Source organism: Pyxicephalus adspersus, chromosome 8, assembly GCF_032062135.1.
Source record: "Pyxicephalus adspersus chromosome 8, UCB_Pads_2.0, whole genome shotgun sequence".
NCBI lineage: Eukaryota > Metazoa > Chordata > Amphibia > Anura > Pyxicephalidae > Pyxicephalus > Pyxicephalus adspersus.
Genome location: NC_092865.1, coordinates 54,762,782 through 54,778,437, shown reverse-complemented (window position 1 = coordinate 54,778,437; position 15,656 = coordinate 54,762,782). Strand labels below are relative to the sequence as shown.

The 15,656-nt window shown below is 37.2% G+C and overlaps 1 protein-coding gene across 3 annotated transcripts in view; it reads right to left on the bottom strand.

Moving 5' to 3' along the window:
• The window catches only part of FOXP1 (forkhead box P1), a 500,704-nt gene that overhangs the window by 481,891 nt on the left and 3,157 nt on the right, over window positions 1-15,656 (bottom strand). For all 3 annotated transcript variants that reach the window (XM_072420741.1, XM_072420743.1, XM_072420746.1), the window contains exon 2: window positions 14,713-14,789. The gene's annotated coding sequence lies outside the window, so the exon portion shown is untranslated. The remainder of the gene's footprint in view (window positions 1-14,712; window positions 14,790-15,656) is intronic.

Here is a 15,656-nt window from a genome sequence, read left to right as displayed (position 1 = left end):
TCATACTCAACTAGCTTCAGAGATGGTAACATGATTATTTTTTTTTTATATATAAATTGCCTCGTGTAGTCTACAGTGATCATACACATCAATTCAGCTTGTAGGAGGATGGAGGGGGGTACTTTATGCTTGATTTGTACTTCACCCAAATTGGAATTCCCTGGATAGTCTACATATATAAAGGTTTTACATCACGAAGGGAGCAGCTGGAGAAGAAGTTGATATTTTCTATTTACAAATCCGATGAAGGCATAACAAATGGCTAAGCTATTGTTACATATACAATGCCTGCTCCAAAGGTCCCTGCAAATTTAATTTGAGCAAATACTGATATACACATAGATAGCTTTGGCTTAGAGATGTCTCTTAAAAAAAGGGCTTCCTGAGGATGAGATAAAAATGAACAAAACATGAAACAAGTAAAGAGGAACTCCATCTAACAAAAAGAAAAGAAATGCTTTTTATCCTTTATATTATAATAGTCGCTGTCATTCTGTAACCTTTTTTCTGTGCAGTCAGACCTTGGTGCTATGACTGTGAACTGTTTTATAAAGCCGCTTTGCCTTGAAGAGCGTTCACCATACAATGCTCACAGGGGCTCTTTCATGATGCCAGTTTTAGAGCAATCATAGCCTTTGGGATTTGCCAGACTTGATTACAAAGGTGCAGGTTTCTGAGCTGTTATGATAACAATTTCACTACTTGGTGAGTCACAGATCAGGTTTAGGATCAGGGCTGGGAACTCCCCCTGACTTCATAAGACAAGTTGGGGCTAGAGTGGCCAATCACAAGTACTCCCTTGTTTGATGGAGCGGTGGACAGGTCACATGGTACCTACACATTGTGCCAGATCATTCTTATTGCTGTCGAACACATGACTCGCAGTACTCATGGTGGTCGTACAAATCTGCACGGTAAGGGACAAAAAAAGCCTACGAAAAAAAAAAGATAATACGTTACAGCCACATTGCCTATGCGTATGATCTTTGTGGCTTTGAAAAGCTTCAATGTGCTCATTTGGAAAGCAAAAAATCATCAGCATTCAACACTACTTGGTGTGCTTGTGCTGGTGTTCCCTGTTGCTTACCAGGATGTTCTACTGCCTGGTAGAACTAGGGTGCAGATGGAGAATGAAGGAAACCGACATCAGAAGTGTGTGAGATGCTAAAGATTCTTTTGCAAATATGGTTTTGCAAATAGGCAAACCTGGAAGCACGGATGGAGGGACAGGTAGGTTAAAACCAATCTGATGAGAGGTTGATTTCACCAAATTTAGGGCATTAGACTCTTTCATCTCTCTGAACATTTTTGGCATTTTAACTCACTTTCGATTACCAATATGTTATTTTTTTCTTGGAATTGCAACCATGTTGTTTTGGATTTACCAGAAAAACTTTCTTTATAGTCTCATAGAGACCCAGAAATTTCCAGAATGAAAGCTCAAAACACTAGACATTTCCTATCCACATTGCGGCTCTACAATCTTGATTAATGCAATTTTTTTTTTATTAAAAACTGCTAACAAATAAAAACGTATTAACAATATAGAAAATTGGATATCCAGCTTAATGCCAAAACTCATGTCTCAATATCACAGGCTTCAGGCTGGGTGGGAAGAAGCTGAAGGCGGGTGGTGGCCCCTGTATTGTGATCTAAATTTTCAGTAACCACACAAAAAAGTTCTGGGTGGTGCATCCCACTAAAATTGGCCTGGAGAGAACACAAATATTTAAATATAATTAATGATCAATTTTGCTGCCCACCCCCCCCCCCCCCCAGCTATCCTTTAAAATCCACTGCTAGGTAAATAAATAGTTCCTAAAAGAAGGGGATGTAAGAGGGATTCACAAGTTAGTGTTGGCTGGAGAGTACCGATAGAGAAACTAGTGGGGAGATGGGAAGTCCCAGGACTGGCAAAATCCACTTATGAGGGGAATAGATGTAAATAGATGAGGTTAAAGCTCATCTCCTCTAATGCAACAGATCTTCCCAAATCTTCCAAATTCCAAATACGTATTTTTCAAATAAAAGAATGAATTAAGTACAGGGAATATTATAAAGTACAGGGAATATGAAAAAAAATAATACGTTCATGTATGGGAGGTATAGAAATGCATAGGAACTCTTCCAAGGAGTAAAGGCAAAAATATAAATTAGGTAAAGATCACAGTTTCAACATAAAATCAGTCCAAAACAATGATCAATATTTCTTTGGACTTTTTTTTCATATTGATGCCAACTGGAAACCACACCGCAAAACAATTAACTAAAACTACAACTGGAGAGATTTCATATGTGGTCACCGAGAAAGGAAGACTGATCTCCAAACAGAGGAACAGACACCATATAAAAAATCTCAAAGACAGAAGTCATAATCCTCTCAAACACTCAAAAACCTCAAAAATGTGGCAGAAGTTGAACTTTAAAATTTAACAGATCCATTTTGTAGAATTCTAAGTAAGCAAATGTACTCAAAACTAAACCTACAGCACAAACAAAACTTTATGATTCGTTTTAAAACGGAGGACTTCTTTAAAAAAAAAAAAATCGCTTGCACTTTTTACCGTGCTGACAATATAAGTCAATTTAAAAAAAATGCTATTACTTGAAATAAAATTTGCTTTGAGATGACTGTAAACCTAGAAAAACAATCAAATCATATTAAAACTTGGAAACAGGAGGTAATAGACGCTGGGGAAATTTAAGATACTAGATTCATATTAATTCGGGAAGCTGTTGGAGAAAATGGAATGAGCTGTTTGCATAGTGCAGGAGAAGATGACGAATGCTTTATCTGGAAAATTACTTAATCTTGTAAATTTCATTAATAAAGGAAATATGCTCAGTGCCCATCACAATCCTGCAAAGAATGCTTAATAGTACAACTTGTGGAATTCAGAAAAATCAATACCATTACAGTTAACTATTCTAAATCTTAAAGGTGAATTTCAGGAAATAAAAAAAATAAAATATAACTTTTCCTGGCATGAGACTTGGGTCTTAGGAGGATGATAGAATGAGCAAGTTTACTTTCCATATCATCCCAAACTGTTGGGATGCATTTGTTGTACGTTGTGTTGCTGCCTAGTCTGTATTTTACCAGCGTCAGTAGAAATTGGCCTTGTTGCTAATGAATCTAATAGGATTGAAAGACTGGTATTTTTTTCCCAGAAAAGCTGGTACCCCTAATTGTATTCCCATTGGCCCCCATTCCCATTGGCCAATGTATCCCCATTGGTTTTGCCAACAGAGAAATTAATTCTTCACTTTTAGAAGCCCTTTGACCACTCAAGGTGGTTTGACTTACCCACTTACATGGAAGTTAGCTGGATCACCCAGCTTCACAGATGAAAGTTTATCCTCTCCAGCCTTGGAGAGCTTTAATAAATCAGGCTCATAGTGTTTGCATGCATCATTAAACTGGTTGTAACAATTATATAGTTAAAATGATTTCAATCCTGTTTCTATATGTGCATCAAGAGTTCCCTAAACTTTCAATTTTTTTTTTTAATATGCTTTTTTGCAGCTCATTGTTCAGATCTCCTGTAGTGTCTTTTTAGCCACCTTCATTTCACGTACCCTGTAGGGGCAGATCTAAGGATGATTTACTTTAAGGTGACAAAGGTAAACTTTGCCTACATTTGTTGAAACAACAAGCAACAAAAAAGAGCAATCAGAGCAGCCACAGAGCGTTGTCACCTTATAGCAGAAAGTGATCAAATAAGCTGCAGATTGATTACTTTTTTAAAGGCATTAACATAACATAAAAGAAGATTTTGGTGATTGGATCTACTTTATCATACAACTTCAGGTGCCTATAGCTGTTGATAAAAAGTAACATCCCCTTCTGCTCATTTTGCATTGCTAAGGTTAATCACAGGTTTACTTTAAGCCAAATAAATGATTAAAAGATAGACTAGGTGGAAAATCACAAATTTGGCAACAATTACCGATATTGTCTAACTGCCGGCCAACGCATAAAACTCACATTCTGTTCCCCAGGAATAAACCCCATGTAAGCATGATATTGACTTCTGGTCACTCACAAATTAAATGCAATGAATACATCTCTAGGTAGAAACAGAACAATATTTTTCTATTCTGATGGCCACCGAACACCCGGCAGTCACGGTATAATTTTTACAGCCTGGGGGGCAGAAGGCTGAAAAGCTTTCCTTACAACGCAGAGCTCAGTTGGATTGAGAAGGTGGTGGGATGTATCAATACCACTGCCATTTTTTTTGTTCCACTTGCTGGTTTTCCTGTCAGAGAGAACATCAAACATGGTTGCGTGAAGTTTAACATCGCTATTCAGGACATTAGACCTAATGTAGTTGAAATTATGGACAGAGAACCCCAGGCTGGAGGAAGGGGAGAAGCCAGAAGAAAATAAATAAATGGTGTAATGTACAAATCTTCGCAAGAGCGCTCGGAAATATTTTAACTTACCCCGCATCAACAGTCGTCATGTACAAGTTGCTCGGGAGAAAATAGGCTCACGTTAAATAAACTTTATATACACAGTTCAAAAATATCCATCATTTTGTAGGAATTCAATCAGACCTAAACTAAAAAAACAAACAAAAAAAAGACATCAGATGGTAGAGCCAATTGGCAAACAAGATACTGAATGGTTCCTGGTGGCTTTTTCTTTTAGCTTTACTGTACAGCCCACGCGCCATGTAGTGTAGAGCACGCGCAGGGGTGCAGTCAGCCACCGGGGATAATGTAACTCCTTTGCATAGGCAGGAGTTATATCATCCAACGGCGGGAGAGGATCACTGTTCTCCTGGAAGTGCGCTGTGGAGTCTCCACCAAAGATGGCAGCTTCCTCTGATGTGGCAATGACAGGTCCTGGACCTGTCATCTCTGCAGGGTAGCTGCACACACCAAGTATTATAGGCATACTTGTTAATTATGGCAGAAGCTTCCCACCAACCAATCAGTCCAGTTCCTCTTTAAGTCCTAAATCTAGACCTTAGCTGAAAAACGAAAGGTCTGAAACTGGAAGGACACTCAACTACTCAAAAACTGAAAACTCAGCCCACCCCATTTCCTAGAGATTAAACCCTATATCCCATTTGCACGTTTAGGTCACAATGACAGGATCTCTTCAAAGCCTACCCTCGGCCCATTATTACCCATCTTCCTTGTGCTTCTTCAAATATCTGTTCCTCCAACCTAGCCGGGGCTTATTTTCTATGTAACTTCAACGTGGTTTAATATCGGAGTTTACACAGGATTAATAACCTTGCCACCCCCATCCTAAAGTGACAGTGTTCAACTCGATTTATTGTCTGGTTATTGACCGCTTATACACAAGTGCTGCATCATGTGATTAGGCCACATGCACCACCATACCGAAAAGCCAAATGGTTTTTAGCGAGAGTTCAATAACGGAGAGCAATAGGAAGAATATGGCCACGGTAAGTCAAAATGGGTCAGGATGGGCTTTCAAGAGACAATCACTTTAATCTGACTGGGCGAAGTGAAAAAAAAACTTTTAACTAGCTATAGGCATTTGGTGCATGTCTTAAAAAGTACTATCTCTGTTGAAATCTCCAGATGCTGAAACCAACTAATAAGGTTGGGTGTAGGTCAATGGCTCCAACACAAGAATGGGGAAACCCAGCAAAAAGGAGTATTAACGCGTTGGAGAGAATGGAGGGGGGCTCTAAAAAGGCAATTTATTACTTTTCCTTTAAATACACTCAAAATCGCAGTAAATAAGGATGTTCAGTGTCAAATGCATAAAACAAATCTGAATTTCCTACTTACGAAGGCGACGCAGCTTTTATCAGAATGCACTGGCCATTACAAAAAAAAAAAAACTTGCCCCAAAGCCTCATCTTCACCAATATTTTGATTGTTGTCAGGACAAATTTCTTCTCGTCTATGAGATGAAAATGTTTATTTCTGCATTTTGATTAGCGTGCATCTCAATTAAAATGCAGCTGATTTCTTTTCACACGTCCCGCCGCCAACGAGCTCGTCCTTTAATCTGCGCTAATAGGCTCTGGCACTCTCAGCTTCCCGCTTTCAAGCGAATGGCAGGCCTTGTCCGGTCGCATAACGCTGCGGCGCGTTTTCTCCGGTGCCTAGGGAAATGTGACCGTTTTATTTCAGAGATGTGTTAATAGGCTGGATTTACTAATTAATGAATAAACAGCGCTGCTTCCAGAAAAAAAAAAAAAAGATATACGAGGGGAAATAGGAAACGCTACAAGGCCCAAGGATAAATCATTTGAATTTAATAATTAGCAGCAGCAAAAAAATACACACAAATAAACTGGAAGAATCTGACTGAGGGGGAGACAGAAAGATATTTTTGACATGAGGATCTTATGTTTTTAGAGCAAAACTTCAGCATTTCTAAATAGACCTCTGCTCTCCCCTGAGGTTCCCAAAAAAAGATTATTTAACAAAAAACATGCATGCCTTTAGTGCAGAAGTTTTCAGCCTGGTTCAGTGATGTCTTGGATCTGTCCTTTTTATCCTTGGGTGGGCTTTTTTTGTGCCGAGTGGTAATCTTTTTTTCTATGAGGTTAGTGGTCATCACACCCAGTGTATTGCCCATACCCTAGAATGGCTCATACCCCAGCCCTAGATCATACTTTAGAAATTAGGGGACAATTATAGTCATTTCTTAACTGCTCGGAGTTACTCTTTAATTATGTTATAGACTTATTTATATCCAGCATACATTAAGTAATTGTAATGTTTTTTTCCCCCAATTATTCCAAAATTTCTCTGTTAGATTTAGGACTTGTTTGAAGGAAACTGGACAATACTTTGTTTGGGAAGCTTAATTGCTTCAACCATTTCCCCCTTTACCCTTCAGCTGCACTAATACTGGGACCGACCAGGGGGTCAAAATTGCCAAATACAAAACTACATGGGGTCAATGCCAATGGTTTTTATGTTCTCCTTGTGTTTGTGAGGTGTTCCTCCCACATCCCAAAAGCAAACCAGTAGGTTAATTGGCTTTCTTCCAAATGGGATTTACACCATAATAATGACTATGGAAGAGACATTAGATTGTGAGCTCTGAGGAACAGTTAGTGACATGACTATGGACAATGTCAGCACTGGATAAACTCATGTAAGCTAATCATCTGGAGAATCAGGTGACCTTATCCAAGAAAGGTATTTAGTGAAAGAAGTCATGATATTTTCTAATGACATTATGATCAACAAATATATTGCACCTTTCTGATTGACTACTAAAAAATTGAATGTACCATCCCCTTATTGGATATATGTTTAATATTGAAATAAAAAAAATCGACCTAAAATAAGTCCTGCCTAATCAATTTTTGATCAACATTCTGCTCTGTTATCAATCAATGGTCAATAACAAAAACTTTTTCATGGATTCAGGTTTTCAATCTAAATAATACTCCAAGCAAAAAGTATGGCTAACATTAAATACCTATCTCCACAATTATTAATCTTTCCATTTTTGTATACCAGTTTTTCCAGATTAAGATAATAGGATGATTGTATAAAGATCACAGCCAGCTTCATTTTTTAAAATCTCACAAAGTTCCTTTTTTCTAAACTATTTTTTGCAGCACAAAAACATTCAGTTTACATCTCAGTTTATTAAAATAGGTGGCATTTATAAACAGAGTTGTGACTGTAAATAAAATGAATATTACAATATAATTTTTGGCCTTTGTGTATGGCAATCAGAAGACAGTAAAACATTACAGTTGACATCAAACTATGTACAGGAAGCACAAAGCCACAATCCTCCAAGGAAGACGACCGGTACAAAGCGGGTTAGCTGTATGCTTAGCCAGGAGAAATGGTCGTCGTCCGCTCGTACCTCCTCTGTCACCCATCTCATGGACACATTTCCTTCCTCATTTCTAACACCTGCCATAACATGATTACCCGCCATAGCTCCTCCACAGATGTTGCATAATCCCAGGCTTCAATTACCAATTTACAGAACATAACTACCTCGCCTTCAATTGTGTGACACAACAATCACAATTAGTAACACCAGCTATTATAGACACACTCAAACAATATTTTTTCTTCAAGAAAAAAAAAGCATTCATATAAACAAGACACCTGTATGCACCTTTTTCGTCTTCACCCAAAAATGACACCTCCATCAATCACATGTGCTGGTGATCCTACATACAGGATAGAGACAGAAGGCTAAAACCCCATAAATCTTAGATTGTAAGCTCTCCTGGGCAGAGTCCTCTCCTCCTCCTGTGTCTCTGTATGCAACCTCTGTTTAATGTACAGCGCTGTGTAATATGTTGGCGCTATGTAAATACTGTTTAATAATAACTACCAAAGCCAAATAATTTCCTTGTATTCTCCCATAATGGAGGATCAACATAAGCCTCGTACATACATTTGATGATGTCAGATTGTGGCTGGAAATGATGAAGTGCCATATACACAGAGCTACTGTGTTCAGTGGATAGGGGAGGATGAGCAAGTGAAATCTCGCTGTGCTTTCCTCCATAGAAATGCACAGCAGTCATTCCCGATTGAGGGACCTATGTGTTTGTACATCAGTGTTTTCATATGAGATGGATGGTCATGCTCTACTATCTGAGGCTTGGGGGAGCAGAGAATACTGTCCACCAAAAACTTTGCAATCAATGACATGCAGTAATAGAAATAGGAAAGTTTCTTTAACTGCACTTTTACAGAAAGCGTCTTTGCACCATTGCATGTGCATTGCCGCAGTGTGACAAACCTTTACTCTGTATTTCTGCATGTTGCACGCCAATACTGCGTTTTTTATATCAATTAAATAGAAGGGAAGGGGGGTGAAGAGGGTAAATATTTTATTTATTAGTTTACTATATTTTATTCTACCATGCGCTACTATATTTATAATTATTTATCCTAGAAAATAACAAAATTGTACAGTTTGTAAACAGCAAACTGCATTGGAACAAATATGTGAAGTGTCATCATTGTCATGTTTTCAGTTTGCACAAGTTTTCATAATATTATTAGACAGCTCCCAGAAATTCAACACCTAACAGTGTAGGTTTCCAGACTTCCAAGTAACAGCACATGTGTGGAATTCAGTTATAGAACCCCCCGGTTATCTCACAGGTGATTCTGAGAAGTGACACCCATATTCACCTGTCAAATATTCCAGCAATGTAGGTTTAACATCAACAAAATTGCATATCTTTTGACTGTACCTAATTCGGAAGGACTGTCCCTCTTTCCTCCCCTTTTTGGGTGGATATAAACACAACCATAAAAAAAGATTATTTAATATATAAGTAATAATAAGTGCTCTTCTGCACTCAACCTTCATCCAGACTCTAAATGATTCCATTTGTTATTCAGAAAAGAAAATATAAAGGAAGCAAAGTTCCCTCTTTTTTTTTTCCCTAGAAAAAAAGCAATCGTCAGTTTAATGAATAATTTTTTGCATATTCATTTTACGGCAGGCAAAATGAGGGTGTGGCAGGGGTGTTTACTAGGTTACCTTAACCACCCTAGCGGTCTAATTCTGTCCAAATTTCCATGCAAAAAGCATTTACGATTTCCTTTGCATGGAAATTTATTTTACATTGTAGGCTATAATTCTTAGGCATAACTCCAAAATAATATATTTAATTAATTTAATAATAAACCTAAAAAAATCTATTAAAAAAGTAAAACATGTAGTATAACTGTACAGTAGCATATATAATTATAAATATATAATATGAAGATTTCTTTGTATTGGACTCAATACAGCTATTTTGTATTGAATCCAACCCCGTACATCTCCGCTCTTCACTTCATGCCTGGAGACTGGAGGAAGAACACGTGTCTCCAGGACCTGCGGGGACCAGAAGGACGATGGGGGACGACAAGGGAGCAAGGTAAGTGGGGTTTTTCTTAGCTTAAAGCGTCCCCGAGTGTGACTCAGGATTAACACTTATTGCAAGTTAAATCTACCCCGAGTTACACTCAGGATTACCGCTGGGGGTTAGGGCTGGGTCACATAAGGCCTGATTTATTAAAGGTCTCCAAGGCTGGAGAGAATACACTTTCATCAGTGAAGCTGGGTGATCCAGCAAACCTGGAATGGATCTGATCCAGGACTGAAAACACTTGCTAGGAAATAGCAAATGACTTTTAAGAAAGACATTCTAGGTTTGCTGGATGGCCCAGGTTCACTGATGAAAGTGTATCCTCTCCAGCCTTGGTGAGCTTTAAATCAGGGCCATTGTCTCAATGAGCTAGCCTTAAGAGTGAAAACAAACAAAAAGAAAAAGCGTGCAGCATTCACAGCAATGCAGAGCACATAAGCTGTGCTGTGACAAACATGTGTTGTGCATATTATTATTATTACACAGTATTTATATAGCGCCATCATCATAGCGCTGTACAAAGTCGATAGTCGTGTCACTAACTGTCCCTCAAAGGAGCTCACAATCTAATGTCCCTACTATAGTCATATGTCATTTTTGTAGTCCAAGGTCAATTTTTGAGGGGAAGGCAATTAACCATACTGCATGTTTTTGGGATGTGGGCGGAAACCAGAGTACCCGGAGGAAACCCACGCTGACACGGGGAGAACCTACAAACTCCATGCAGATAGTGTCCTGGCCAAGAACCTGGGACCTAGCGTTGCAAAGGCAAGAGTGCTACCAGAAGTGTGACAGTGTTAAAAACAAACAATAGATTCAGAAGTATTGCTAGCTGGTAAAAAAAAAAATCCTGACTTCTCCTGCAAAAAAACGTAACAGTCTGATACCTAAACGTCACAGCAACTTTGCTGACCAGGGATGGACTCCAGGCTCAACTTTTATTTATTTGTGAGACTTGGACAGAGTGCTGCCCACAAAGCCTTAATCCAACGTCTATGTTCTATGCAAATTTTGACTTATCTGAAAGTCAAGCTTGGCCACACCCTCTGCTATTCATTGCAACAAATGGCTTCACTGACCAAAAGGATGGCTCAAGAGCAAAAGTCAAAAACTGCACTCACATTGACATGCATTTTAACATCCATAGGCATTTGTTTTCAAAGCAGCAAAAGTTTATTTTATTTTTTATTTCCTGAGGCATGCTGCATGTTCCTGTGATATGTTTAAATGCGGCATATTTTACTTTTTACCTTCCTTACAAACACCATGCACTAAAATAAACTGGGGCTACTGGAAAAAAATTTTTTTTAAATATATATGTATTTTTTTTTTTTTTTTTATAACAATGTGGTTGTTTATCATACAAGGTGCTATAGCAAATGTCATTAATGTATGGTTTTATATATATATATATATATATATATATATATATATATATATATATAAATAAAATACTCTCTTTTACAATTCTTTTTATTCCTTCTCACCTATCAGTAAGACTGATCCTCTGCAGCCTTTTTCTAGCTGCTTCCTGCCTACATGAACTCCAGCAATGAATTCATAGTTTATCTCTGGGTGGGGTTTCCATCCATGGCTGTGTAATGTGTGCCAAATGACCACTTCTAATCCTTATTGGAAGCCCGTGATGGAGTGACAACACAGGAGCACAATTGGGAGACCGGGTCCGAGCGCTGTCACCCTGATCAACAAGTGTCCAAACAAATATTTTCCTGAAAGCTACAGATTAGGATAGCGAAAACTCATTTTAAATCCAGATCAAAAGCTAGTATGAGATTTTAGTGATTGGGTTTACAAATCATTTAACGTTATCAGTCAGGATTTGAGGTTCACCCTGAAAGTAACCTCAATTAATGATTTGTGGACAATAAAGGGTCTGCAATTAAGGGCCAGATTGTCCAAATGTTATCTCAAATTAAGCTTTTTAGTCCCATGGGAGTTCCTGCAGCAAATCCTACACCCCAGTGCGACGGAGTCTCATTTTTATGGTTGAAAAGAAAAAACAATGTTAATAATATTAATTCATAATAATAAACAGGATTTATATAGCACCAACATATTAGGCAGAGCTGTACAATAAAAGAAGAGGAGGACTTGGACCCTGTTGCAGCAGGAGTAAGGGAACTCCATAGCTTGGGTTGGCGGAACCACCAATACCAACTCACAGCCCGATTATTTATAGAAGACGATAATGAAGCCAGGGGGGCGGGGACCATTTCAACAGTGGCAGAAAATGCAAACTGCTGGTATTGAAACAATGAAACACAAAAAATGATATATTGATATATTCATAATGATGATGATTAATAATGTTTCATATACATATATATATATATATATATATATATTTTTTTTTTTTTTTTTTTTGTTAATAGGAGGTGTGACATTTCTGTACAATGATGCCATTTTTAAAGTTTGGAATACATTGGTAAAGTGGCACACCCAGGGTGGCAGGGAGTATACAGCAGAATTCAAACCGGGTTCTCCTTAAAAAAAAAAATGATCTGTGTCAGTGTTACACAGCTGGCGACCTTAACTCCGAACAACTCCTACACCACATTACCCAATGTCTATTCATCAGAGGTGCTAGAGCTCTCTGTAGCCAAAAATCACTTGTGACATCATTATCATTATCCTTGCATTTGGTTGAAAAGTGCGCCCCCTACTGCAAGCCAGCAAGAAAAAGACATCAGCAACAGAACTTTGCAACTTTTAAACACCTTGCAACGTCTACAATGGCACCTATGCAAAAAAATAAAAAATAAAAACATTAAAAAAATCATCAAATTAACAAAAGTGTGCCAATTTGCCTTTAATTACATTTCACACTTAGCTAACAGTTTACAACTTTATTACAGATTGAACCGTTGTAAAAAAAAAAAAAGAAGAAAATTGGAAAAAAATTGTTAAAAAAAACACAGAATATAACACATCAATAAATGGGGTTTAGAAATACCTTTACACCTTCTGCATACATGACAACATTTCTCAGGGAGAATAATTTAGGTTTGCACTTTGAAATGTGCAGTACAACTACAGATTGGAGCCAGTGAGCAGAAAAGATTTTTTTTAAGCTTTTGTCCACATGGCAGGCCCGACTAGAAGTCTCAAACCTTGGACAGATAATGCACGATTTACAAGGACTTCCTTGCCTCTTGTTAACCCAGTGTTGGCTGTACCCAAGTCAATGGTGAGGTTTAGAAAGCAAGTCTGGTATCATTTCGGATCCTCCTTTTTAGACTATAGGTTTCCCTTTTGGCTACTAGAACAAAAAAGTGCTAAAGAGTACCTGTATAGCACCCCACAGTTTGTCCATCTAGCAAACACAAAGCAAGCAATGGTTACTTATTCAGCCAACACAGAGCTAAATCCCAACTCCTTTATCTCCAGCCCTCGAAAAATCCATCGCTTAGAGGTACAGTAAAATCTCAGTAATTTAAGATTATTGCCAAAGAGCAAAGGGCAAAGAAGGCTTTTTAGAACCTTAATTTCTACACTTAACAGTCTTCATTATGGGGGCTAAATGAGTTTCTTCAACCCAAGTACTTAAAGGAGCTTCTATCATAAACAAAATCTATGATCCGAACTGACAGCCACTCATATATCAAGCATAGTTAAGAAAAAACTATAAAAGTTTAAATATACAGAGTGCCACTTTCACACCCTGAAAATATAATGACATATTTGATGAGAAGGAGAAAAAAAATGCAAAACTGGAAAAGATGGCACGCCGTCTCTCTAAATCTATGCTTGCAAATAAAATTGCCATGTTTGCATATATACGAATACAGATCATGCTTTTTTAAATACAGAAAAAAAAATTGTGACAAAGTGTTAACAACTGTAACAGACGAGCATGCCCGATGGATCACATTTTATTGTATTTTTTTTTTTAATCCAAACCATTGTACGCGACTGTAGATATAGTGCTCTGCCAAAGACACGGCTTAATCAGGAAATAAAAAATGGAAACATTTCAAAATCATCTTTCCATAGGTCCTTGATTAAAAAATATATATCACACATTCGGTCTGTGTGATTTTCTTTTTTCTGGTTAACAAATGAAAGATGATAATTGCAAACCCGCAAGCTGTCCAGGGATAGAAAAAAATAAAAAAAAGAAAAAGAAAAAGCTAATGGAAGTTAAAAGATAAAATAAATTTCATTCTACGCTCATAAACAAATGAAAAGGTCAGGTATAATTTTTAGAATATTATTCTAATTTATTTTTTAAAGTCAAATGTAGAATACATAACTTATAATTTTTTTTATTTCAATTATTTGGAGAGGCTGAAAAGTTTGGATGTTTTCTATTCAGTTAAAATTCACACTTAATACGTGAAGCTGTAGTCATAATTCTGCACCTTTGGTCTCGCAACAAAGGCCATGTTTGTAATAGTCCCATTTCTGCATAAGTGAACTTGTAGGCTTGCTAACCCTGAGCCAGCAGCCATCCTTCTCTTGACAACAGCACAGCAGAAGCTGCGTTTGATCTCCACTGCTCTCCTTAATCTATGTTGTCAAGGTTCACTTGTTGAAGGCTGTTTACTTATTCCCCTCAAACCAAACCCCCTCCCCAACCACCCCAACCTTTCCCTCTCATACTCAGACAATGGCTAATCCTGAGACTACAGAAAGAAAAAAAATACTTTTACAGCAATACATTAAACATACAACACTTTATTTTGTGTTTACTGAACGACCAAGATTTTAAAATAAATCCTATTTTTTATTATTATTATTTTGCAAATAAATACAAAACAGTACACATATGTCAAAAGCATAATGTATCATCTATTTAAAAATAACAAACAGACACAAATATAAAAATTCTACACACCTGGAAAAAAAGTCTTGCTGACTTCCTAAACCCAAATGCTGGATTATATTTCCACTTCCATCTCTGGCTACCAAAACCTAGAAAGGAAAAAAAATACATAGGATCATTGAGCAGTTTAATATGACAGGGAGGCTAAAAAAGTCATCAAAAAAAAAAAAGGGGGGAGAATAGACCAGGTGTCGCTGCACACCTAGGCAAGAAAAGGAAAGTGCAACCTGTCTGCCGTGCTCAGATTTGACACATACCAAAGTCAGAACACAAAAGGGAGAACTGTCAGGGGTTTAGACTAAGTACTAACCACACAATTACACTTGTAAACTTTGTAAGCAAGGTACAATTCTTTTCACCAGGCACATCCATGTGCTTAAAAAAATTGTTTGCATATTTTTATCAATGAAAAAAAAAATTGCCACTCCTTTTAAAGACCAGTGTATGCTTTTTAATATATGCAACTCACTCAATATAACATACCTCACAGAATATATATATATATATATATATATATATATATTTATGGAGCCTGATCTTGTAAGCACTTATTAGATTAAAAAAAAAAGGATCATGTCAGATGGTTCAAAGCCTCAGCGTTTATAAATTATAATCATCTTACAGATGGTATTTGTAGAAAAAGACTTGGAATGTATTTTACCAGCAGTTACAAGAGAGGGAAGGCTGTCAACTTGCATTGGCATTTGGAATAAACTTTGCTAGGATTTTTTTTCTTATAAAATGTTATTTTAGGCAACAATTTATCTGCTCGCTTTATTTATTTATTTTAGATTTTTTTTTTCTTCCGCAATGTGTTACAGAAAATTAAAAATTAAAAAAATATACAGCCAGCATGCAAGAACAGATAATGGAGAGAATTAGTGAATTTTTATTGGCGTGATTAAAAAAATGAAATGTAAAAATGTAAATACAAAAACAGGAAATTGGTAAAGGAG